General features: G+C 28.6%; 1 pseudogene; it reads left to right on the top strand.

Annotated features, from left to right (window-relative positions):
* The first annotated feature begins 6,576 nt into the window (after positions 1-6,576).
* LOC129314594 (8-hydroxygeraniol oxidoreductase-like) lies at positions 6,577-9,175 on the top strand (annotated as a pseudogene).
* Positions 9,176-26,434: the final 17,259 nt, after the last annotated feature.

Raw genomic sequence — 26,434 nt, 5'->3', positions numbered from 1 at the left:
ACTTTTCAAAGTGCAAACACAAAAATACTGATAATAAGATAGTGCCAAATATTTTTTAAACCAAAAAACAGAGAGAAACACACCGTAATATAAGGATTAGGGGGCATAAGCCACACCACTGCAGTTACCCTTGCAGGTCCGCATAGATTTTTTAAGGAAATGGTTTAATTACTGGTGCTGTAATCACTGTAGAACTATAGTATAAACCCGACCGTAATTACAAAGGATAGAGATTGGCAATAAAAAATGGAATAGCACTGGCCAAAGCAGTCATCTAAGTATGTTTTTAGATTAAAAAATTTATAACTGAGGTTAGAATTCAACTTAATTAGCAAATTGAGGTTAAAAAAAGTCAGTTAATATAACATAATTTATGTTTGGATATTTTTTTTTTAACTTAGTTAGATAAATTAAAATTTATTTAGATGATTTAATTCAAAAGCCAGTTGAGCTTTTTAATGACAAAAATAAATATAATTTTTTGTATATATTTTTTGAATAATTAATAAGTAAAAATAATAAACTTAAAATTATAATTAATAAGTAAAAAATCTTAAATTTTTAACTATGAAAAGATAAAATAAATTCATAATTATGTTTGATAAGTAAAAAATCTTAAATTTTCAGCTAAGATTTAGTTTTAGTTTGAATAATATTTATTTATTTAATAGTAAAAATTTAGGATCCTATTTAAAAAGAAGTTTAAGTATCAGAGAATTTTACAAACAATGGATGCAAAAACTAATGATTTTATTAATGAATTTTAACCTAAATTAACTGATTAATTAAAATTCTTTAATATTTAAATTTTTTTAAATGAAATCTTAAATTTTTACTATTAAATAAATAAATATTATTTGCTATGAATTTAGAAGTTTAAAGTATGTTTTACACATCTTATAAGTTCAAGATCTAGAACGTTTTTTGTGTAATGCCTCAAGGTCTAAAATACTTATTATAAATTATAAAATATTCAATTTTAAAAGATAAAATAAATTGACAAATTAAAAAATCTTAAACTTTTAGAAGTTAGAATAAAATGATAATTTACAAAATTATAAATTAGACTATTAGTTTTCTCAATTCAAATTTATACATAAACTTTAAAAAAATTATAATATTGCCAATGAATTAATCTCATCTAATTTAAATGAAAAATGAATTATAATATTTCAATATAAAGCATAAAACTCACGTCTAGTTTCACAAACTTATGAAAAGGAAGAAAAAAAAGTACCCTAACATTAAAAAATGAGCTTCTTGTATGACATTGTAAAAAAATTAGGTTAGTACAATTATGTAACTTAAAAAAAACTCTAATTCTATATGTTGGAATCTGTGTAATATATTTAGAGAGAATTATAGTTAGGTCTCAGACAAGAAAATTAATTACTGTAAAGTCCATTGACAACTAAACTAAATTGCATTGACAACTGGACCTTACAGTAATTAATTTTTTTGTGTTGAATTTTAATATCATTCTCCCTATTATTTATATGACTTTCTCTTTCTTCTCTTCTATTATAATCCCATCGCTGTGTTTCAAAAGCCATCTTTTATGGCTTCATGTTAAACGAGCGTTTGTCTTCCAGTGCTATTTATAATTTTTTTTGATCCAAACAATATTTATTGAGCTTTTAATATCCTAACTTAAGTTTGGACCACCTTAATCTAAACTAGAAGGTTATCCAAACATATCCTAAATTATGAATCATATAACATCTCATATCCACAGAAACTAAAACGAGACAAGATACGGGCAAGCCATTAGGATGGCTTGTCGCATATATATTTCCCTTTCTTTGTTTTTTTTTTTTTGCCTTACTATTTTTGGTATTTAAATTTTACATACGATTTTTTGGGCAGTTCTTATACAGTAGCTGCATTATATCTATTTGTGGTGGTTTTTTTTGGTATGCAGGAGCATACCAGAACGTGTCTTCAAATGGTACCTCCCAATTAATTTGTGCATTAATTTTAACTTATCAGGAAATGAGTTCTTTAAACAGGAAAAAAATAATGGAATATAAAATAGTAATTAATTAAGATAATTATAATTTATTTAATATATTAGAATTATCTATTAGAAATATTTGAATAAGAATTTTGTTGGCACCAGTAGATAAAAATATAGTTTGAGTTATGCCAAAAATACTGTTCTTAAGAACTATCCCATCACACCAGGTTGATTGTGCGGCAACTCCCTAGAATTAAACAGACTCTTCCTACTAAAAGTAAGGATACAAAATAACAAAGACTAGCATAATACTTAGTTAGCACAACACATAGAGGAGAGCTAAGCTTTAAATACACTATATTTCCCGGGCTATATATAGAAACAGTCTTGATTAAGCCTTAAAGCATGATTTAATTGAGATTTTCATAAACATAATGACATATTGTTGTAATGAAGATAATTGATTCCAGCATTTTGAACATTTGCCACTTGAAGACAATTGCAAAACTGATTTCAAGCTTTAATTGGAAATAATGTCTAGTTAAAGCATATCAACAAATTCAAGGATAATGAATTTAGACTTGAAATGTGCAAAGCAAGTTTTGAGAAAAAGCATTTACAAAAATTAATTTAATAACCTTTGCAAATAAAGTTAATAAAAACCTAGTGCCTTTTTAACTTACAAGCCCACTGCTCTTCTAAACCCATTCACTAGTCCATTTTTATTTCTTAGCATAGATACACCAGGAGCTCTCTTCACATGAGTATATGAGACTTCTTCTTTTGACATACACACAATAACTACAACAAATTTATCCATTAAAATCAAAATTTATTATTTATTTTATTATTATTTGAAATATTAGTATTTTTACAATTAGGTTTAGTTTTAAGATTTGAGATTTAAATTTAAATTATTATTATTTTATTATTTTAGAGCTTTATAAGAAGAGCTAAATTTTTATTTATATTTTACTTTTTAAGTATTATTAAATGATAATTTTTTAGAGTTTTTGCCTCTCCTTTCTTCTTTGTTCTTCTCTCCTCCTCCTTTTCTTTCTATTCCTCTCCCCTCTTTCTTGCTTTACATCACATAGTGAGTTCCTGAAGTCATTTGTCACAACTTTTCAGAATGCAAGTATTTAAAAGTAAAGTGGGTGAGATGGAACAAAGTATGAGAACTGCAGGATAGGGGCATACGTGAGGCTACATTACCGTTTCAAAAAAAAAAAATTATAGAAACATTAATATAGAAAAATAGAAGGAGAACATCGGAGCGGCTATTCTTTCAGTTGTTGTTGCTATAATGGGTGTAGGGAACTTGCTGCTCTCTCATATATGTGTGATAATTCTAAGGAAATTACATCTAAAGTTGCAAAAGGAAGTATTTATGCCAAAATTTGTGTATGTTGATTGATGTGTTGAATTGATTGGAGTTAGAGAAATTTTTATAAACAGAAGGGGATAGTTTTTTTCATAGCCCCACCTACTTTAGAGTATTAGCTGCATTTTTTTCCCCTTGAACTCTCTCCTTTTATTTTGAAGTGATATCTCGCTCACCAATTCTTTCTATTAATCACATTTCTTCTAAAAGTTTAAGTTAATTAGCTTTGACCAAAAGCTATATTTTGGGCCTAAACAATGGGTTATAATGAAAGTATTCAAAATTTTGTACAAGATTATATTTTAACCCAAACAATATCATTTGTAGTGAAAGTATTTAAAATTATATTTTAACCCAAACAATATCACAAATTTATTTTCCTGAAACATGTCTTCATGACCTCCTTTTCCCTTGAAGAATATTAAACATGATATTTGATAGAGAGCATCCATTACAAGATGGAGATGGACGTATACAATTACTGGTTCATCTTGCTTCTTTTTTAGCATATCCTATTGTGTCTTTACTGTTATATCAAGAGTTCTTAGTCTCGCCCTCTACTGGAAGTTAGGAATATGAATTGGTAGGCTACTTGTCTAAGCCTATTTTTTTTTTTTTCATGCATGGCTTTGAAAAATTGAAATATTATAATATAATTAAGTTTTTAAGACAAGCTTATTTAAACCTTATAAAAAGAGGCTTGAACTATCTATAAAGACAGTATTTTCTTTTGCTCAATAGTCTAAAATGCATAGGACGACTTACTTATTTTCTAACCTTCAAATTTTTGGATCTAAATCCAATAAATGACTTAATTTTACCCACACAATGAGTATATCATGTGGTATAAACAACAACAGTTTGATTAATCAAATGGTTGTGAGAAATTTTTATAGATAATACTCAAAAAGTATTAAATTTTAAATTTTTAAAACTAACAAAATATGTTGAGTACTTTGATCTGAAGAATTTTTTTAAATTTTTAAAAGAAAGTGTATCTTAAAAAATTTTCAAATACTAACAAAATTTAATAATTACTCCCTCTAGTCTCATTTGTAAGACATATTTTAAAATATTTATTTGGTCTTCTTTATAAATTACAGTGTGAGTTTTTGGATAATATTTAAAAAAAATTTTAAAATTACACTTTATAAGAGAAAAAATATAATGACATCACTTTTTTAAATTTGTTATATATAAACATATTTAAAATTTTATACATTTTTTTTTTTATAAATTTTTTACATTAATATTAATAAAAAAATAATTTATTAAAAAAAATTAAAATAATATACATTAGAGACACTCATCAAGTGAGTAAATCTATGTTACTTGCTCGATTCAAAAACTCCCTCAACCTCAGATCTCCGTTTTTCATAACTCACCAGCAGCTGGCGCAATTAAGAACAAGAGTAACAGTGGGTCCCACCTTCGCATTTCAGTTTGGGGTTCTCAGAAAGAACCCGTACCCCGCTATTCATGGTTCCCTGACACTCCACGCCAGTGATTTGGTGGTTCGTCGCAATGATAGAGGTCAAAGGATGGGTGGTCGAAGGTATTTTGATTATTTCACATGTTGATGACATCATTACACTCACATCTCTAATCTCATATAAACTGAATAAATTTACCAGAAAAAAATTTATATAAAGTCAGTGCATCACACCATATTTTTTTATTCTGTCTAAAGAGAACGACAGTTAAATTTTAAAATATTAAATTAATAATAATAAAAAATTTAATAATTTTTATAAAAAATAAGTTAAAATATCAATTTAAATTATTATAAATTTAAAACTTTCAATTATAAATAAATATTTAAATATTAAATGTTACTCTTATATTGTAATATAATTTTTATTTTTAATTATTTAAATTAATATTTATAATTTATTTTATAAAAAATTTTATGAAGGATGTAATTATCATTAATTTATTTAGAATCTAACTATCATTCTTTTTTTTATTGAATAAAAAAAAGGTAAACATAACTTTTAATTTTTATATTTTATTCATATTTTATTTTTAATTCTTATTTTTTTTATTTTTTTTATTTTTTATTTTTTCATAACTAAAGTATAAGAGTTTTAGAAACATTTAAAATAATAAAAATAAAATATTTAAAATATTAAAAAAATCTAAAAATTAAAAATAAAATGTAAGTAAAGTATATAAATTAAAAATTATATTTATCAAAAAAAACAAATTGTAGATACAAATTGATTTCCGCGACATGATATCTATTGTTTATTCATTCGTACAACTCTGAACATTGACTATATATATAAATTCTGGCGATAGCGTGCTGCTTTTTGTGACATAATCTTTTTTTGTTTACTCATAAAAATATATCCAGAACTTTGATCTCAGATTTTATTTTGTCTCCTGACCATTCTATACTAACTAATACAATTATATTTGCCAATTCGAACCAGGACGGCTAAGAAACCATGAATGGGATCCATATACAATAGCCGAAAAATATGAATCTTGTATTAATAAATTAAAGAAAATTATATTTAACACAAAATATTCCAGACAGGAGTATATAATATATTACTTCAAATCCACTCATTGATTCATTTATTGAATTTTCAAATACAGAATATATAAAGTTCAATTCATAGACGTTTTTCGAAGGTTAAAAAAAATAGAATTTTTAAATATATAAAAAAGAAATATAAAAACTAGCATCCATGTGCATGGGACCAGCTTCGTGGCGCCAATCTGCATAGTCCAAATTAAAACTTGACTGTCTATATTTAGTATAATTTTATTTTTAATTTTTAATAAATATACAGAATTTAAAATAAAAATAATATTCTAACTATCACTCTGTCAAAAAATATTTTATATAAAATTTATAAATTTTAAATTTAAATTATCAAAATTATTAAAATTAATTTTAAATAGTTCATATCTTATTTCCATGATAAATATTATGGTGTTCATTATTTTTATTAACGTGACAAATACGGAAACTTATCTCACCCTCACATGCACATTGTCTTATCATGTCAGGGGTTCCATCAACACTAGCCCCCATTCCGGACACTGTTATGCACGAGGAGCCACCTAACGTTCTCCAGAGATTGAGTACTTGTATTAAATTTACCAATAATTTTCCATATTTTTTTATTATATTCAATTATTATAGAATGCAATATATATTATTATTATTATTATTATTATTATTATATATAAGACCTGTTCCCATCATTGCAAATTTCACAAGCCAAAGCCTCTCGCAGTTGCCTGGAGCAGCACAGAGAGAAGTTGAATACAATGTCAGGGAGCTTCCAAGTTATAACTTGCAAAGGTATGATCATATCAAACTTTAATTAAAATTCCTTCAGTTGAAACTTCGTTGTTCTTGTTTCATGTTATCTAAATTGTTGAGGACATCGAATTGCTTATGATTTTTCTTTCTGTATCACCATCTAGTTAGAGGAAGCTCTTATGAATTGCTAATTATATATATTTTCATAGTGATGTACTTCAATACTCCAAGTCTATGGCTGGTTATCAAGATTGATTTTTTTATTTTTTGGTAACTTTTTATAACATTTTGTATTTGTTAAATTGTCACTTTCTCCACCAGTTTTATAACTAATGTAAAAAGTCACTTTTAATGCAAAATGTCAATTTTAACTGCTAAAAGTTTTTTTTTTTTTTGAGTAATGAATCTTGTCACAGTGAGTGAATCAATTAAATCTCTTGAGATGATGCATTACATTTTGCTTATTGAATGGTGAAATTTCAGGAGCAATATGCTGGGGAATAGGAGAGAGTGTGAAACTAGAAGAGATACAAGTAGACCCTCCTAAAGCTTCTGAAGCTCGTGTTAAGATGCTCTGTGCAAGTATCTGCCACACAGACATCTTGAGAGCTCGAGGTTATCCTTATGTAAGATCCTATTTAATTAATTTCTGTACACACTTTATTAATTCAACCAGACTTAGAAACCAATCAATTTTCACTAACTGAAATTGATGTTGCAGCCCTCTTTTCCTCTAGCACTTGGACATGAAGGAGTAGGGTAAGCTTTAGTTACAATCCACCCCATTATTCTAAGTATAGAATCATCACCAATAACTTACATATATATCTAATCTAACCCTTGAAATTTTTTCACTTTCATGCATGAAATGCAGTGTTGTGGAGAGTATAGGAGAGAAAGTGACAAATCTTGAAGTAGGAGATGTAGTGATTCCAATATACATTGGGAGTGTGGAGAATGTGAGAATTGTGCTTCAGGGGAATCAAACATGTGCATGAGATATCCTCTGAGGGTGAGTGGATTAATGCCTGATGACACATCAAGGATTTCAATTAGAGGCCAAAAGGCATACCATTTGTTTACCTGCTCAACATGGTGTGAGTACATGGTTAGTGATGCAAACTACCTGATGAAAGTCGATCCAAGTTTTGATTTGGCTCATGCTAGCTTCATCTCTTGTGGATTTTTCTACTAGTTTTGGCGCTTCTTGGAAGACAGCCAAGTTCAAAGCGGATCGACTGTGGCTGTTTTTGGCCTCGGAGCTGTTGGATTAGGGGTATGTGTCTTCTGGCAAAACAAGAAATCATAAGTTCGAAGTGTATTTGAACATGATGAAGTATGTTGTTTAATGGGTACTTAAATAACTTGTAATGCAGCTATAAGTGGTGCCAAGATGATGGGAGCAACTAAGATAATTGGGATTGACATAAATGAGAAGAAGAAAGAAAAAGGAGAAGCTTTTGGGATGACCGACTTCATAAATCCTAATGACCATTCTGATAAGCCTTCTTCTCTATTAGTGAAGGACGTCACTAGTGGACTTGGTGTGGATTATGCCATTGAGTGCACTGGTTTTGCCCCTCTGCTCACTCAAGCCGTAGAATCAACAAAAGTGGTAAACTTACATTACCTAATATATAGTCAATGTCAATCATCAATCATCTATATCAATCAAATATATATATATATATATATAATTTATTTAAAAAAATCATATTATTGATAAATTGCACATTGTGCACAGCTCACTTGTGTAATATATGAGTTTAATATCTAAATTGTTTATGTTTTGATATGATTATCTAGTTAGGTTAGATTTGAGCATTCTGAGGTCTAATCATAGGAATAATTTTTGCAAAGACATTTTTAACATTCATGGATTCACATTATTAGATATTTAGATATAACAAATTTAGTTCTACTTATTTTTTATAAAAACTTCAGATATGTCTTACAAACTCAATACTCCTTTTGTGTAATTTTAAATTGCATTAATAATTCCCTCCCTCTCTCTCTCCCCCTCTCTATCAGGGGAGAGGAAAGGCAATAGCAATTGGTGCAGGAATAGAAGAATGTGTGCAAGTCAACTGGTTGGGTCTTCTTCTTGGAAGAACTTTGAAGGGTTCAATTTTTGGAGGCTTGAAATCCAAATCTGACCTTTCTATTGTGGCTGCCAAATGCCAAAACAAGGTAAAAAAAAAAATCTCTACAAAAATTGGCAGATCATATATACTTTTTATTGTAGTTTCACTTTCAATTTTCAACATCACCAACTAAACTATAAATTATTTTTGTCTTACTTTTACAGGATTTCCCTCTCGATGAGCTTATGACTTATGAAGTCCTGTTGATAGAGATAAACAAAGCTTTTGATCTCTTGAAACAGCCAGATTGTATCAAAGTTATTATCAAGATGTGATTGATGTTTGATTTTCACGCGCGTGTGTATTTATTTCCCTGAAAACAATAAGAGGGATCTTACTCCTATTTTTAGAATTTTTGTCTATTCATTTTTTAAATTTTTAAATTTTATCAATATATTTGATACGAATCATATGATTGACATTTTAAAATTTATGTGGTCCTAAAGAGAAATAAAACCTTTTGTTGAGAATTCTAACTTTGACTTATTTAACTTATTTTTATGACCTAAAAAAGTACACAATTCACGAGTCATAGACTAATATAAAACAGATTAAAAAAAAAGAATTACATATGAAGAGTGTAATAACTGTCTCCAATAATGGAGATAGGGAGATTGGTAGGATCACGGCCTCTTAATTTTTTTTAATTTTTAAGTAAAATATAAGGGTTATAAATTTTTTGCCTCTCTAAGTTAGCATATTATAAAAGTTTTACGATACTAGATGAAATTCTCATTTCAATTCTATAGTAATCTTTTATGCACATATAGTCCAATTATTACTCTTAAAGTATTAATATCATTTAATTTTATTTTTATTTCATATTTGATAAAGAAATTATGAGAATTATTACTAATAACTTTATAAAGCATTGCAACAAAATTTCAAAAATATATTAAATGAAAAATATATCAATTGAAAGAATTAAATAGTAAATTCAATAAGTAAGTAATAGAATTTTTTATATGGAATGAAACTTTAGATCTCAATGATGTGTTTAAATTATGCAATACTTATGAAAAAGATGAAATATTCATCAATTTAATGATAGTTTATATTGAGAAGAAAATTATAAAAAAATTTCTCATAAATATGATAATTAATTATTTTTATACCATAAAAAATTAATGAAAAAAATTAAAAAATGATATATATTTATTTTTGTTATATATATGTAAAATTGAATATAAATATATAAGTTGAAATATTTATTTTATGTTAGTAATATATATAGATTTAATTTTTTTTATTATCATACTACTCTAGTCCTATTTAGAAGACAGAAAGATAAAAGTTATTTTGATCTTATTTATAGGGCATCTCAATGATTATTATATCTATCTTTACTCTTTTGTTCCTATTTAATGTTAGAGAGATCATTAAATGTTAGAGTATTTTATTTTTAGAGTATATATTTAATAGGGATAAAATTAAAAACTTATTAAATTTTAAGACAGAATTAATAAAATTTAAAATTTTTCTTGATTTTAATAAAATTATTAAAATAACTTATAAATAAAATTAAAAGAAATATATATTTTATCATTTCGACCATCCAAATAAATTTTTTTGGCTTCGTCCTCGCTTGTTTTAGTATTTCTTTTTTCTTTCTGAGTTACATGTGAAGAGTATAAACTTATGGACTTTTTTGTGCTCCAGGCCCATATTAGACATCGAAACGGAACTACTGAAATCACTCGAGGCCACGCTAGTTTTGGCAAGTTTTTTTTTTTTTTTTAAACAAGAAGGGTTGCATTATTCCTTTTGAATCTTGTAACACTTTCTCATTAAAAAAAGAAGAAAAGAAAAAAAGAAATTTTCCCCCCCCCGACAAAATGAGTATCCAACAAAACAAAAGATAGAAAAGACGGAGATAGATCTAGATAATAAAACAAAAAAAAAAGCAAAAAAAGAATATCCGTAAGAGGACAAAACACTGGATAAAGACTTTTCACTTTTTTTTTCATTTTTCGAACAGAAAAATCAACATAAACTATCCATTTGAAAAGCCCAAACCATCTAAACAAAATCATCCACGTTTCAGTTTATCAAGCGCTCGCCAACATAAAACATAAAATTTGAAACAAGTAACATTATTCATAAGTAACAAAATAATAAAATATAATTTACTTATCATAATCCCCCTCAAAACCAAGTCTTAAATTAGAAAACTAACAAATATTTACGTTTTATATCAGAAAACTTTTTGTTCAAAAAAGAAAGAAAGAAAGAAAGAAACATTTAAATTCTACACAGGTTCTGTCAAACTCGACCGTCTCAGACTGAAATTTAGACCTTTGATGTCCATTGGAGAAAAATAGAAATGGAAGTAAACATTCAATTTAACACTTGAGGTCCCTTGATGACAAACCAAGTAGTGTAACTCACCAAACCTATGATATCGCCATTAGGAGTGTTCACATGACAAGATGAGGTCGGGACACCTTTGTCCTGTATCTTGTGCACCCCGATCCATTCTGGAAAAAGATTGAGATTAAATTTTAATCCTGTGTTATGTTCTATCTTGAAAATTATTTTGTCCCATTAGAAATCAAGACGATATCAAAACTAGATCAGGATGTCCTGTCGTCCTGATAAATTAGACAATGTGAAAAAAAAGCTTAAATAATAACATTTATTAAAATTTTAATTACATAATTTATTAAGTTTAAAATTAAAATAACATGAGTATATAAATCATAACAATTTAAAGTCAATTATTAAATTACATCAATCACAACTATAGATATATAACACATTATGATAGTAATTACAAGTTATCTCTATGATATAAGAACAACAACAACAGACAGGCTAGGTGAAATATCAAGTCATTATTCTTCTTCTTTAATTAAGATATGAGAAAAGCAATGAATACGATATAAACAAAAGTTATTAAATAGATAGATATAAGAATAAATTAGTTTAAAATGATCAATATATTATAAAAAAAGATATTACCCTATACTGCTTACTCTATAAGTTCGTATCATTAAAATTACCAATATAAAATATTTTAAATTTAAATAAGAATTGCATGCATTGAAATTGTAATTGATATAATTAATATGAGTATAAATTATATTAATATATATTTAAAAAAATAAAAATAATATATATATATATATATACATATATATAATATTCTAGATAGGATGGGAGGTCCTGAAGGCTCTAGATAGGATGGGAGGTCCTGAAGGCAATCATATTTCTTGTCCCATCCTGAATTCTTTTTTTATCCCATCCCACTAAGGCCTGATTGTTTTGGGGTTGGGACAAAACTCATTCCAACATAATCAGGATGGAGCCGGGCTAATCGAAATGGGTATAAATTGAATACTCCTAATTGCTATCATCAATCTAAAAGGATTATCTCACCCTCATCCATCATCTAACCAAAATTAGATCGTCTATCTCATAAAGCACATAATCAGGATTTTAATTTGGTGGGGGGGGGGGTGGGGAAGGAAGGCAAAGCACTTGAAATGGGAGAAAAATACAAAAAAGAAAAAATGGAAGAAAAAAAAAATCAAAGAGTGGGGAAAATCTAGACATATACCCAACCCCTGAGCATACGTATAAGAATTAATATAATAGCCAATAGCCAACTTCAAAAATTACTACCCTCTCCTAATGGAGCAAGGTCAGTTCTAAGAACATATTGCCAGACAATGACCAACTTGTCTCAACACATAAACACTAGATTTTGTTGGGGAGGGGGGAGAAAGCTAAAAAAAAATAATCTTTTTAATTTTATTTATAAGTCACTTTCAACATATTTTATATAAAATTAAAAAAAATTAAACCTCATTAATTTTGTTTTAAAATTTAACAAGTTTTCACATTTACTCCTAATAAATATTCTTAAATCTCATTACTGATATTTTTATTCAAAACGTTTAATAAAGGCACAAATATAAAAAGCAACATTGAAAATTAGCAATTGCCTTATAAATAGGACCAAATTTTTTCTTCTCTCTCTCCATTATAAATAGAACCAGAGAAGTATGGCAATAAGTTTTGAAAGCTATTTATATTAACTGGATAATTTGTTAGAATTTAAAATTTGTCTATTACTTTTCATGTAAAATAAAACAAATAACTTATTATTTATAACTAATACTCTTCCATTAAAAAATATAAAATATTTTTAACCCAATTATATCTCAATAAGTTAGTTAATTATCTTCAAACAAATACCATCTTTTTACATCTACCATTATTTAATAAGGTGTCTTACTTAAATGTGAAGGGTTGAGTAGTTTATTTATTAAGGATATTTTTGAGAGAAAAACACTCATTAATTATACATTGAAAAACTAAAAATGTCTTAGACTTTTAACACCCAATCTCCAAAAAAAAAAAACCTTATTTTTAAAGAGAGGGAGTAAGTAACTACTTAATTTTTTTAGATTAATTGTTATTTTTATATTTCGAAAATAAAAGTTAATCAAATGGTAGTTAATTATTTAAAATATAAAAATATTTAATCAGATAAACTTTCATGTAACTTATAATTTTAACTTTTGGTTTTAATTGAAAAATATCAATAAAAAGTGAGATATTTTATCTTCATTCATTATGGAGGATGGGATATCATAATGTTTTTTGATTAGATAAAGAATCTACATGGTTAACTTAACTCTCTCTCTTTCACTCTTTCTTTTGCACAAAGTCTAAGACAAGCCACACAACTCATGGATTTAGTTTCGGTGCTCATCATCAAAGCATAGCATTTTGTAGTGTTATCTTTTTCTTTTTTTAAATCAAAAATTATTATTATAATAATAAATAAATATTATAAAATTATTATTTTAATATTTAATAAATAAATAAATTTAACTTGTTAAAATTTGACCTAAACAATTCATATATAATTTTAATTTGAACAATTTAGAATTGCAATAAAAAAATTAGAATTATAACTAAATATATTTCATAAAATATTTTTTATTTTATTGAGTTTGCATAGTTATCCATCTATGAGAGGTATTATCATTCAAGACATGATCAGATATTAAATATAAGTATTTTTTAACAAAAATTTAAATATTATTTTGTTACATTGTAAAAAACTAGCTCATTTTGTTAGACCCAACTTCTATTTTAAAATCTTCAAGTCATTTTTTTGTAATTTTTTCAGTACAATTCCAAAATATTTAAACCAAATTTTTTATCTAAACAGTTCAAGTCAAATTTTAACAAGGTAAATTTATTTATTTAATAAATATTACAATAATAATTTTATAATATTAATTTATTATTATAATAATAATTTTGTGATTTAAAAAAAGAAAAGAAAAACAAATAACACTACAAAACACAGTGTTTGGTGCTGAGCACTGAAACTAGATCCCAGAACTCATTACTTATGAATAGCATTTACTTCCTGTATAATTTATACTTACTCTATTTCAAATTATAAGATACTTTTAAAAAAATTTATCATCCCAAAATATAAAAGACTTTGATAAAAATAATGTTTCATAGAAAAAATTTATCATCCCAAAATATAAAAGGCTTTGATAAAAATAAGGTTTCATTAATAATAATTTTTTAATATTATCCTTCCTATATATTCTATCTCTTCAATATTTTTTTATCAATGAAGTATTAAATAAATAATATTTTTAAAAGTTTATATTTTTATCTTGAAAATGTAAGGTTATAAAGTGTATTTAATGAGTTTTATTAATATATAAAATTTTATTTAAAAATATTTTACTCCCTCCGTTCAAAAATGTAAGACATTTTTTGAGGAGTTGGTTGTTCAAAAATATAAAGTATTTTTAATCTTTTGAGGTGTAATGATTGTCTTTTTTTTTAAGTGACTCGATTGATAATGACTTTATGTTTATTATAGGGTATTTAATAAGGATAAATATGAAAAGATAAGATTAGTTTAAAAATAAATAATTATTTTATTAGGAGGTGAGATTCAATTAAAAATATTTTATATTTTTAAATAAAGATAATATAATCTAAGACGGAGAGAATATTATTTATAGATAGACAAAGAAGACAATAAAGTTCAATGATAATATACTGCATTTCAAGCCCCCCTCTGTTTTTTTCAGATAAAGAATCCATGTGGTTAACCAGCCCATCCTTTCGTGTTTCTCTCTCTCTAACTGATTTCACATCTCTTTTTAAATTTTAACAAGTAGAACGTGGGTCCCATCCTTTTCATAAAGCCAAAGACTATCCACACTGCTCTTATTAGAAACGTTTACTTGCTACATAATTTATATTATTTGTACACGCATATATATATATATATATATATAGACAGACAGACAATAAAGTTTAATGATAATAGTGGGCTGTACAAAATTCTAGTTATCTTGTCTAATTCAATCTAACTTAAAAATCAAAAGGATCATATTAACTTTTTAAATTAGACCGAACAAGAGACCAAGCTTTTAGACCACTTAGTCCGATCCAACCTTATGAAATTATTTTAATATAATTTTAATTATTTTTAATATATTTTGAGTAGTTTGAAGTCTGAATGCAACGTTTCCTTCATTTATATTTTACCTTTCTATTCAATATAATTTTAATTTAGTTTGTTGTCAAATTATTATTGTAATGTAGATTTGACATGTCGCTGTCAAATTATTGTTCTATTTAATATAATTTTAATTTTAATTTAGTTTGTTGAATGTTGTTGTTGTTGAAGTTATGAATTTGAATCATTTAGGTTGTAATTGAAATAGTTTTTTATTGTTGTTATTGTTGGACATTACTATGAATTTTTTATGATTATAAGTATTTTTATTATCTTAATTGAGTTTTTTAGGATAAAATGAATTATTACTCCTTATAGAAGAAAAAAGGAAAAAAAACTAAGTGAGTACTTTACTACCAGGATCAATCTCTTAATCTTATGGACCAAGTCCAATCCTATTAATCTTTATGTTACAACTGAACTAAATTAGACTATAAGTTACCTAACCGGTCTTTTCCATAAAAGAGACTGAACTTCAGGTTAAGCCAAAGTCTAGCATTACCCAACCTTTTATGCAGCCCTCATAAGTCATAATACATTGCATTTCATCCCGTAATCTATCAAGGCATGTTAACTATCAAGCATTAATAAATTAACTCTTTGAGGAACAAAACCCTTCACCTGGGGAGCAAAGACACAAGCTAGGGTTCACAAATTGCACCTCCTAAAAGAAAAGCGGCAACGAAATCCCCACCTCTACTTTTTGACCCAAAAGGGCAATAAAACTAAAGCTAAATGGTTCCCTTCAAGGAAGAATGGGTTAGGTTGGATATAAATGGCTCTGTCAACATCCATAGTGCAACTTCTTATGGCGAACTCATCCAAGACAAATTAGGCAAATGAATTAAAGGCTTCTCTAAATATCTTGAATCTTATCCAAGTACGGCGGCTAAACTTATCGGTGTTTTGGAATGACTAAACATCTGTTGGGTTGACTCTGATTCTACTGAGGCTATATCGCTAATTCACAATGAGTTTTGTAAAGTCCTGACTCAATCTGAACTTTACCATTCCCATCACACAATCAACCAACACAAAAATAATAATATCAGAGTAATAGTCCTTTATTTGTTTTCAAATTACGGGACCCAACTTCTCAAAACATATATTCAAACAAGAGGGCTAGTGGAAGTGCAAACACAGTTAAACGATTTAAAAAGACATAACATTTTTAACCCTAAAAATGGGCCATGAGCCGCGGCATGTGGTACAAAGCGACATGCTCCATTTCTGTCTATGGCATGCACCGTAGCGCATATGACAATAGTCATATGACAACTCAGAAGGTGAGCTTTTGCCCTGCTCCATTTCCACATCCGACATCCGATTAGAGTGATTCAAACGCCCACACAAAACTGATGACATGTACTAGCCAATGGAATAAGTTTGGACTCGATCTAACAATCCAGTCTAAAATTGGACACCCAGGTGTAAAAAGTCACTTTTCTTTCAAAAACTTGCACCCTAAGCGCTCAATTCTCATTTTTTATTCTATTAGACTACTTTAGGCCTTGAACCAAGTCGAAAAGGACCATATACACTTGATTGACACTTTATATAAAAAATATCATATCAGTTGCCCATTTTGACTTCTCAATGCCACATTATACAATTATGGACTTATATGAGGAATTCACATGCAATTTATATGCACAAACATATAATTAGACTTGTTCTACTTTCAACCCTCTGACTCTTATATTTGGGGTTTCGTCTCATCATATAGTTAGGAATCATAACATACTTGACTCTTTCAAATGGGGTTCTGCCTTACCATTTATGTCAAGTTCTTATGCAAAATCACAATTCATAATCAATACACATTCATCACATCAATTCAAATTCAACACATACACAAGTGGAACAAGTTACACGACATTATATACTTGCTTGTTTAGCATCTAAGGCTACCCATGTACCCTCTCACTAGGGCACCCTCAATAAGATGCAACATCATATACATATACAAGCAAGATTCATAACATAATTCATATACACATTTACTTATGCATCATAGTTAGCAATTTAAACTCTATACTCAACTTTAAACATTCATTCATACATACGGTAGTCATACCACTACCAAATGAAGCTACTCTTTCCTTTCTTCCTTTCCTGGCCTTCTCGTACTCCCTTCACCTATGTTCAAAAGTAACAAAGTGAGACATGATGGCACTGATGGGTAAAACTATAGTCTAAGTTATGCCAGAGGATACTGTCCTTAAGAGCTATTCTGCCACACCAGTTGATCAAGCGACAACTCTCCAAGATTAAACAAACTCATCCTGTAAAATAAACAAGGACATAGAACAACAAAGACTAGCAAAATAATACTCAGGCAGCACAACATAGTATAGAGGTGTATGAAAGAATTGGCTTAAAAATTGAAGAGCCTAGAATTTGACTCACAACACTCCTTGGTATAGACAAGATTAGACAACCTTTAGACAGTCTGAAAGCATGATTTGATTACTAGTTTCATGAACATTATGGCTCATTACACTAATTCATTCTGGCGGTTTCTAAACATTACATTTAAAGACAATTAAAGTAATTAATTTTCTATTTAATAGCCTTAAATAGTGTTTAATATTATTAATAAAAATATTTATTCCTTTTGAAATACCAATATATATTTTTAAAATATCCAACAATCCCCTACATATTTGAAAAGGAAAAAGAAAATTTGGAAAGCTATTTCATACAAATAATTGTGTAACTTTGCAAAATAGTTTCCAAACTCTGAAAAGAAATAAATAAATAAATAAAACCAGTGCCTCTTTAACTCACGCATAGGGGGAATCAGCTGTTTTCAACTGTGACTGCCCTCTGTCAGCCTATCATATACACATGAGTTGACTTTTCCTCCATGCCCATTTCTAGCCCACTTTCATTCCTTTCTACACTAGGAGTTTTACTCATGTAGGTACTATGGGACTTTTCCTTTTGACAGACTCACACAATCCCCCATATATGTCAAAAAGATCTCTATCATCTGAGCTATTAATATAGAAGATAATCACTTTGAATATGTTGTCTTTCAACTTGAACCAGACCTAGACTAATAAAACTTAGTACACAAAAAAATCAGTGTAACTTCGCTATTGAACCAACAGATTTTGAGTATGTACTAGAGGTCTTATTAACCAGATTATACCCTCATAGTCTCTGCTGTTAACAATGATTTTGCACATTATCGACCATACGCATGCCTAGTTTCAACAAATGCTCTAGAGATTTTGCCATGAACTTATAGGAGTAGCCCCACTCCACATTTGTATAGGTGTTTTCATCAAGTGTATCTGTAATGAATACACCATCCATAAGGATTATGAAAAACATTAAGAACTTTCGTTCAACCTCCAATCAATATATTCTAGCACTTTCTCAAATCATAAGAAGAGATAAAAAATTTAGTGCTAGCAGAACTAATAAGTGACTTGTTCTCACCTATTAAACCTTCTTCATGCGATCTCCAATCACAAAGGTTGGGTTGCCATTACTGTTAATTTCAAATAGGCTTAAGTCCCATTCCCCTCAATATTTTAATAATTAAAATCATCCTCAAGGGCTAGTTAACGGATCCGTCAGATTTATATCTGATTTCACATAATCAATTGAGATAACTTCCTCTTTTAGCAAGCTTAATTATATCTCAAATGATATCTATATATGCCATTATTCTCTTTACAATGACTATTGTCATTTAGCGATCACAAATCATCAACATAGCTTGTGTCGGTTTTACTCATAGTAGAATATTCACTGAAAAGTTTCTCAACTACTCAGCCTCATTATTAGCCAACTTCAGAGTAATAAACTCTGGCTCACATAATATTTTATTTGGCTACTAATGGATTTTTCTTCATCTAAATATAAAATTCAGTTAACATTATTGTATTATTTTAATACAATAGAAATCCATTATTCATGATACCAATATTTATGGTATCCCTCAAGTGAATTGACTCATCTTCTTATGAGACTATTTGATATGCTCTATCTCCATGCAACATAACTATATTATGAGATGAACATTAATCAATGCAGTAAACTCTCTAAAGTTTGTACGTGCACAAATAATTGAGCAATAAAACCATTCCATTTTCATTTTTAACCATGTTAGCATTATGAGAATACTCATTAACATTAAGGGTTAGATTTTTTATAGTAATAAACTCTATGGTCCTATTCTTATATTTGTTTTCATTATTCATTACCACTAAGGATGGATAATCACTAGTAACTTTTCTCACATCAACATCTGTGTATTTTATACACCACAAAATCCACTATTCACAATCTCATAATTTAAAAAATATTTTCCTTATCTCATATGGACCATAACACATAAATAAATCATTATTCACAATCATGATGATGAATATTCATGCCAAGATAATTAAATAAACCAATGTCTTATTTTAAATTACATTTATCTACAATAGATAAATGATTAAATTTTGTGAATATTCTCTCTAAATCACAACAAAATAATATCTTGGTATGTATAAAACAGGGCTAATAATTCAGTACAACACAATTTTTAAGGTAAAGCAAAATAATTTTTTGTGCCTTGAATAATTATAATTGAATTAGAATCTCATCATATAATCTCCTTCCAGTCTAATTAAATTAGAATTTCTCATAATTTTTAAATCCACCATAAAGATATTAACTCCCATACACACTCCCACATTATGGACAAATCAGCAATGGAGCCTTCTCATATCTCCAAAAATATCACAAAATAAAACACCATGTGTGTGTGTGTGTGTGTATATATATCACATATTCAAGCTAATAATTCCATAACTTCGCCATGACATATATCAGCTCTTCAATGACAATTAGAGAAGCCAATTTCAGCATTAAAGATATAGACTCCAAGCTCATTCAGTAATAACAACTTCATTCCAAAAAATAAAAAAAAAAGCCAGAAAAGCACGAACCATATGTCACTTGGCTTTATACAATAAGAAATCAACAATTGATTAAGCTTTGTAATCCAACAAACTAAATATGACCAACCTAAGAAAGAAAATCCAGATCATAAATGGGGTTCCATATTTTTCCTAAGAAAATAAATTCAATTGTGATTAATCGCAATCATAACATTCATAGTCATAAAATATATCACAAACCAATATTTGCTCCCAAAATAATTCAACCCCTTAATGGCATTAATTACTTATAAAAACCAATACTGCTAGAAGAAACTAATGAAAACTTATGCAAGATATGATATTGTTGACAACGCCTCATAGGCTTCTCCTTAAAAATACATCCAGCATCCTTTATTGCTAAAAAACCATGAATGCATTTACCGAACACATGGATGTGTGTGTGTGTGTGTGTAGATCGGCATGGTCACCACTTATGAGTAGGGCCCCAACATTTAGTCCAACAATAAATAGACCTTAGAAACTAGGCAATGCAAATATTCATAGGCGATGCAAATATTCATCCAATCACCAAAATAACACTCTTGCTCTCATTCTACAAAAAAGAAAACTCAGAGGATAAAGAAGGCACTCTCATTTGAGTAATTTATCTCTTGAAATATCATTACAGGCCATTATGAAAAGCCATGAATTTTCCAAGCATAGGAAATTACGATCTTATTATTGTTCAAACATTTTCGGATCAATTTCATTTTCTCTTTAATTTTTAGATTTAACATACCGAGATAAATTAAAAATTTATCATGTCATCAGGTGTGGCAAGAACTCTAATTAAACCTGAAATTTTTTTAAGTTAGTACCATGAATAGAAAAAAAAATTTAATTAGAAGGAAAAACATAAGACTTATCTCATATCCGTGGCAAAAATAGCTCTTAAGATTGATGGCACTAGCAGATAAAACTATAGTTTGAGTCATGCCCGAGGATACTATCCTTAAGAGCTATTCCGCCACACCAGTTATCAGAAGACATACGTCCCAATAACTCAGAAGTAACTCTAATTATCAGTTAGCAAGTAAAATCATAAACAGTAAAAATAATATCATATACATATACAGGAATTCAATCTCATCAATCTCATTATGCTCATTCAATACATTCATGGTTTCACCTAGCGAAGTAATCTCTATACTCATATTAGGACATCCAGTCACAAGGAACAGGGCATACCATACCACTACTCGGACTAGGTAATCCTTTTCCTGTATGGGTGGTCTCCTAGATCCATCACCATCATGGTGGAGTTAAACTCTACGCTCTGGATCACCAGAACTTCCTAGCTTTATGCAGAGTATGACCACGACCCCCTACCCTAGTCTAAGATAACCTCATGGATCATTCAATATCCTAAGTCCGTCGTGGCAGAGTCAAGCTCTATGCTCTATATCATCAAGATTCTTCTCTTAGGTCTGTCCTGGTAAAGTCAACCTCTACACTCTAGATCATCAGGACTTCCTGGACCTCCTCATGATAGGGCCGCGTCCCCCTACCATAATCTAGGGTATTCTCGTAGATGTGATGCATGTCAATGCACATGCCTTCTTAAATTCATTTCAATCAATACTCACATACCCGCATGTATATTCTTTCACAATGCTGCTACTCTATCAGTTCACAACATAATGCACGTAGTTATATAAAAATACTTGTAAATAATTTCACAAACAAACAAGTGAAAAGGTTACTCCAATTACCTTTAACCCTTGTTATTAAGGGTTACCAACCACACTAAGCTTCCAACAGGATGGATTCTCACAAGTAATGTCACAGGTGCTTAATCTACACAACACAGTGCCCCTTAGTCAATCCTTAACACTTTACATAGGTATTAATTCAACTAAACCGAATTCCTTAACATATGAAATGATTCAATTAACACCTTTTAAATTCATACGTCCAGCATTTATAGTCATTAGCCCTATAGGCTACTCAAACAGCCATAACAATCTCTTAATACATTATTTAACAGTAATTTTTTCATTTAACCTAACTTTTAGGCTATCTTAAGCCTAAATCCTTAAAGCTCAACCATTCAACCCCATACTAGTCACAAAACCTTAGTTCTATATTTGATATCTCATTTTAACATTTTCTTTTAGATTATAACACCTTAGAACTTCATGATTCGATTTCTCAATTGATGAAATTCAACAAAAATGGGATAGAAATGAAGCTTAAGATTGCACGATACTTACCCAGCAAGTTATTAATTGAAACAAACTTCAAACCTCTAGATATGGCTTACCCTAACAGATGGGAACCTCTTCTCCTCTCCAGCTGTATTTCCTAGCAATTCCTCTTCTAATTTCAAGAGATGATCATGTCAACTTTAAATGATCCTTGAACAATACACTGCGACGCACACAGCCTTTGCTGCGGTGCGTGGCACAATGAGTCCAATCTCACTTGTGCTCACACGTTATATCTCAGATTACCTATCTACCCTTCATTCCTATCAATATAACATCCAAACAATATAAAGCATCAACTCAACACACAAACCATAATCAATCTACTAATTACTAATTTACCATTGGTTAGCAATTGGGATTGAAATTCAGGATGTTTCAAGTTCTTTACCAATCACCCACTTTCTGCTACCATCAATGATATCAAAGATCGCATTTTGCAAAACTGAAATGTTACCTTTGATCATGCTTTTAGATAAGCGAAAAAATACATAGATTGGTTAACCTATCAAGCCTCTACTGATAATTTTGATGTACTTATTTTGGATTCAGTGTCCCTTGGCTGTAGGAATATTTTGTATGATGACATGACTATTCATGTCGGATAGCACAATTTACCTGTGGCCTCTCACTCAAAAAAAAAAATCCCCACCTCCACTTTCGCTATCACTGCAATTAATTAGAAGACAAAAATGTAAAAAGAACTGTAAATACACATAATCTTCCACACACAACTAATAGGCACTAGTATAACATTGAGAATTATATATACACATTTAATATAAGAAATTGAGAAAAAAGCATAGTAGCCACCATTGCAATACCATTGATTTGCTCAGGTCATGTTAGCACGCATTAATGTTCAATCTATTTTGGAAATTTAATTAGAACTGATATCTCTATTTCTGTTTAATCAAATGAAATGCATTCGTAATTTAATATATATTTTATTAATTACCATAGTGAATGGTCGCAATTAGTCTTTATTAATTTGTTGGGACATTAAATCATATAATGATTACTATAGAGCTATAAGCTAGAAGCCAAGGTCAATTTTCTTCTTGCCCAAACAAAAATAAAAATTTATTTACCTGAAACATGCCTTAATGGCCTCCTTTTCCCTTGAAGAATATTAAAAATGATGTTTTAGTCAATGATACATAGCATTTATTGCATGATAGAGATGGAGATGGACATATATAGATACTGGTTCATCTAGCTTCTTTTGTAAGCAAATCATGTTTATGAGTGAAAATAGGCTTGGCCAAGTTAAGCTTTTGCCAAATAAGCATGAGCCTAGCCTAAAGCTTACTTATATAAGGCTTTTCTTACAGCTCAAGTCTAATCCTACTTAAAGTCTGACTTAACTTAGAAGCATGTCTAAAAGCTGATTTAAAATAAGGCTTTTCTTACAGCTCAAGTCTAATCCTACTTGAAGTCTGACTTAACTTAGAAGCATGTCTAAAAGCCTATTTAAAATTATGCCATTTAAATAGGCTTACATGATAAGCTTTAAAGCATTAAAGGTTATATATGTACAGCCTAATTTACCAACTAAAATACATAATAAGCAAGAAGACTTATCAACTATAAACACAATAACAAAATTGAAATCAATACATGCATAAGCCTAATCTAATTGAAAACATAACCAAGAAACTAGAAATCATGAAAAAGAACATATTGATTATAAAGAAAAATGTGAAACTAGTATATCATAAATTCATCATACAATATATAATAAACAAGAACATACTCAAAGAAGGACCATCTAATATTTTCAAGTTTTGACCTAGAAAAAGAACAAGGGGTAAAGAAAGAGAGTGGGGTTGACTGTATCTGAATTTTTAAATCACCTATTGTATACTACATACTCTCTCCATCCCAAATTATAGGGCACTTTCGAAAGAATTTCTCCATCTTAAAATATAAGACACTTTGAATAGATTAAGGTTTCATTAAATGCACTAATTATAATATTACCCTTTCTCTCTTTATAATTAATTTATGTCTCTTCTCTTTTCAATATATTAAATGATTGGTATTTTTGAAAGTTTATATTTTTATTTTAAAAAGATAAGGTTGTTAAGTGTATTTAATGAAATTTATTGGTATATGAGATTTTGTCTAAAAATATCTTATAATTTGAGACGGAGAAAGTATTGGTATAAAAAATTTTGTCTAAAAATGTCTTATAATTTGAGACGAAAAAAGTATTATACATGCGTAATATATTATATATATATATATATATAGTGTGTGTGCGCGCGCGCGCGCGTGTGCGTGTGCGTGTGTGTGTGTAAGCTAGCTTATGAGGCTCGTAAGTTAGCCTTGTAAAAATAGACTTAGCTTATTTACATAAATAAATCTAATCAAAGGCCTAAACTTGGCCTGGCATGAAGTAGGCCAGCCTATAAGTCCTGTGACCTTCTTTCACCCTTAAGTATGTTGTCTCTTTACTATTCTATCACAAGTTCTTAATCTCGTCTTCTACCCAAAGATAGGAATATGAATTGGTGCGCTATTTGTTCAAGCCTTTTTTTTAGGCGTAGGTTTAAAAAATTGAAATATTTTAACGTAATTGGGCTTTTAAGACAAACTTGTTTAAGTCTCATGAAAAAGAGCTCGAACTATCCATAAAAGTAGTATTTTTATTTGCTTGATAGACTAAAATGCACAGCACAACCTACTCATTTTTTGACCCTTAAATTTTTGGATTTAAATTCGATGAATAACCTAATTTTACTCAATCAATAAGCATTTCACGTAATACGATAACAATCATTTGATTTAATCGAACAATTATAAGATATTTTTTTATATAATACTCAAAATGTATCAAATTTCAAATTTTTAGAATGGACAAAATATGCCAAGGAATACTTTGATCTTGAGAATCGTTTTAAATTTCTAAAAACAAATACATCTTAATACTTTTTAAATACTGATAAAATTTAATAATTATAATAAAGGCTCTTAGTGAAATTATGCTCCTCACTGGATCCACAAAATCCATCTCCCTCAAGTCTGTTTTCAATAACTCGCCAACAGCTAGCGCAATTAATAATTTAACAAACAGTGGGTTCCTTTGGCCAAACAAACAAACAAACAGTGGGTCCCACTCCCACATCGCTAGGATAAGATAAGAGAATAGAGGCTTTAATCGTTCTCACAGCAGTGAACCCGTGACCCGCAACTAATGGTGTCCACTAGCAATCCCTTCCAGTGGTTGCTAATGGTGGTTCGTTCCATAGAGTATTTTGATTATTTCACATGTTCTCTAATTTCACAATAAACTATATAAATTTAAAAGAAGAAATATTTGCATGAATTCAGTACAATAAAAACAAGTCCTGGTCTTGATATAAATTGAATTATTTGTGACATAATATTTATTGTTTATTCATCCTACAACTCTGAACTTTGACCTTAAATATATATATATATATATATATTGGTGATTATATATATATAGATATAGATTTTTTTTCTTCTGGCGATAGCGTGATGCTTTTTGTGACATAATATTTTTTGTTTACTCATTCATATAAATCCAGAACTTTGATCTCAGATTTTATTTCGTCTACTGACCATTCTATATTCAGTAATATATAATTATATTACCAATCCGAACAAGGGCGGCTATGAAACCATGAATGGGATATATATATATAATAGCCGAAAAATATGAATCTTATATTAATAAATTAAAGAAAATTATATTTAACACATAAAATATTCCAGATATATATTACTTGAAATCCACTCATGGATTCATTTTTTCAACTACTGAATATAAAAATTTCAATTCATAGAATTTTTTCCAAGGTCAAAAAAAGTGGAATTTTAAAATATATTAAAAAAGACATATAGAAACTTGCATCCGTCTGGTTATATGGGATCAGTTTCAGTTCACCAATCTATACTGTTCAAATTAAAATTTAATGGTTTAGATTTAATATAATTTTATCTTTATATTTTTAATAAATTATTACTTAAATGAAT

Source organism: Prosopis cineraria, unplaced genomic scaffold (genome assembly GCF_029017545.1).
Source record: "Prosopis cineraria cultivar Desert tree isolate PC_DT_omini unplaced genomic scaffold, ASM2901754v1 PC6, whole genome shotgun sequence".
In the NCBI taxonomy this organism is placed as follows: Eukaryota; Viridiplantae; Streptophyta; class Magnoliopsida; order Fabales; family Fabaceae; genus Prosopis; species Prosopis cineraria.
The sequence above is the reverse complement of the archived record's forward strand: the minus strand, read 5'-3'. Positions and strand labels throughout refer to the sequence as shown.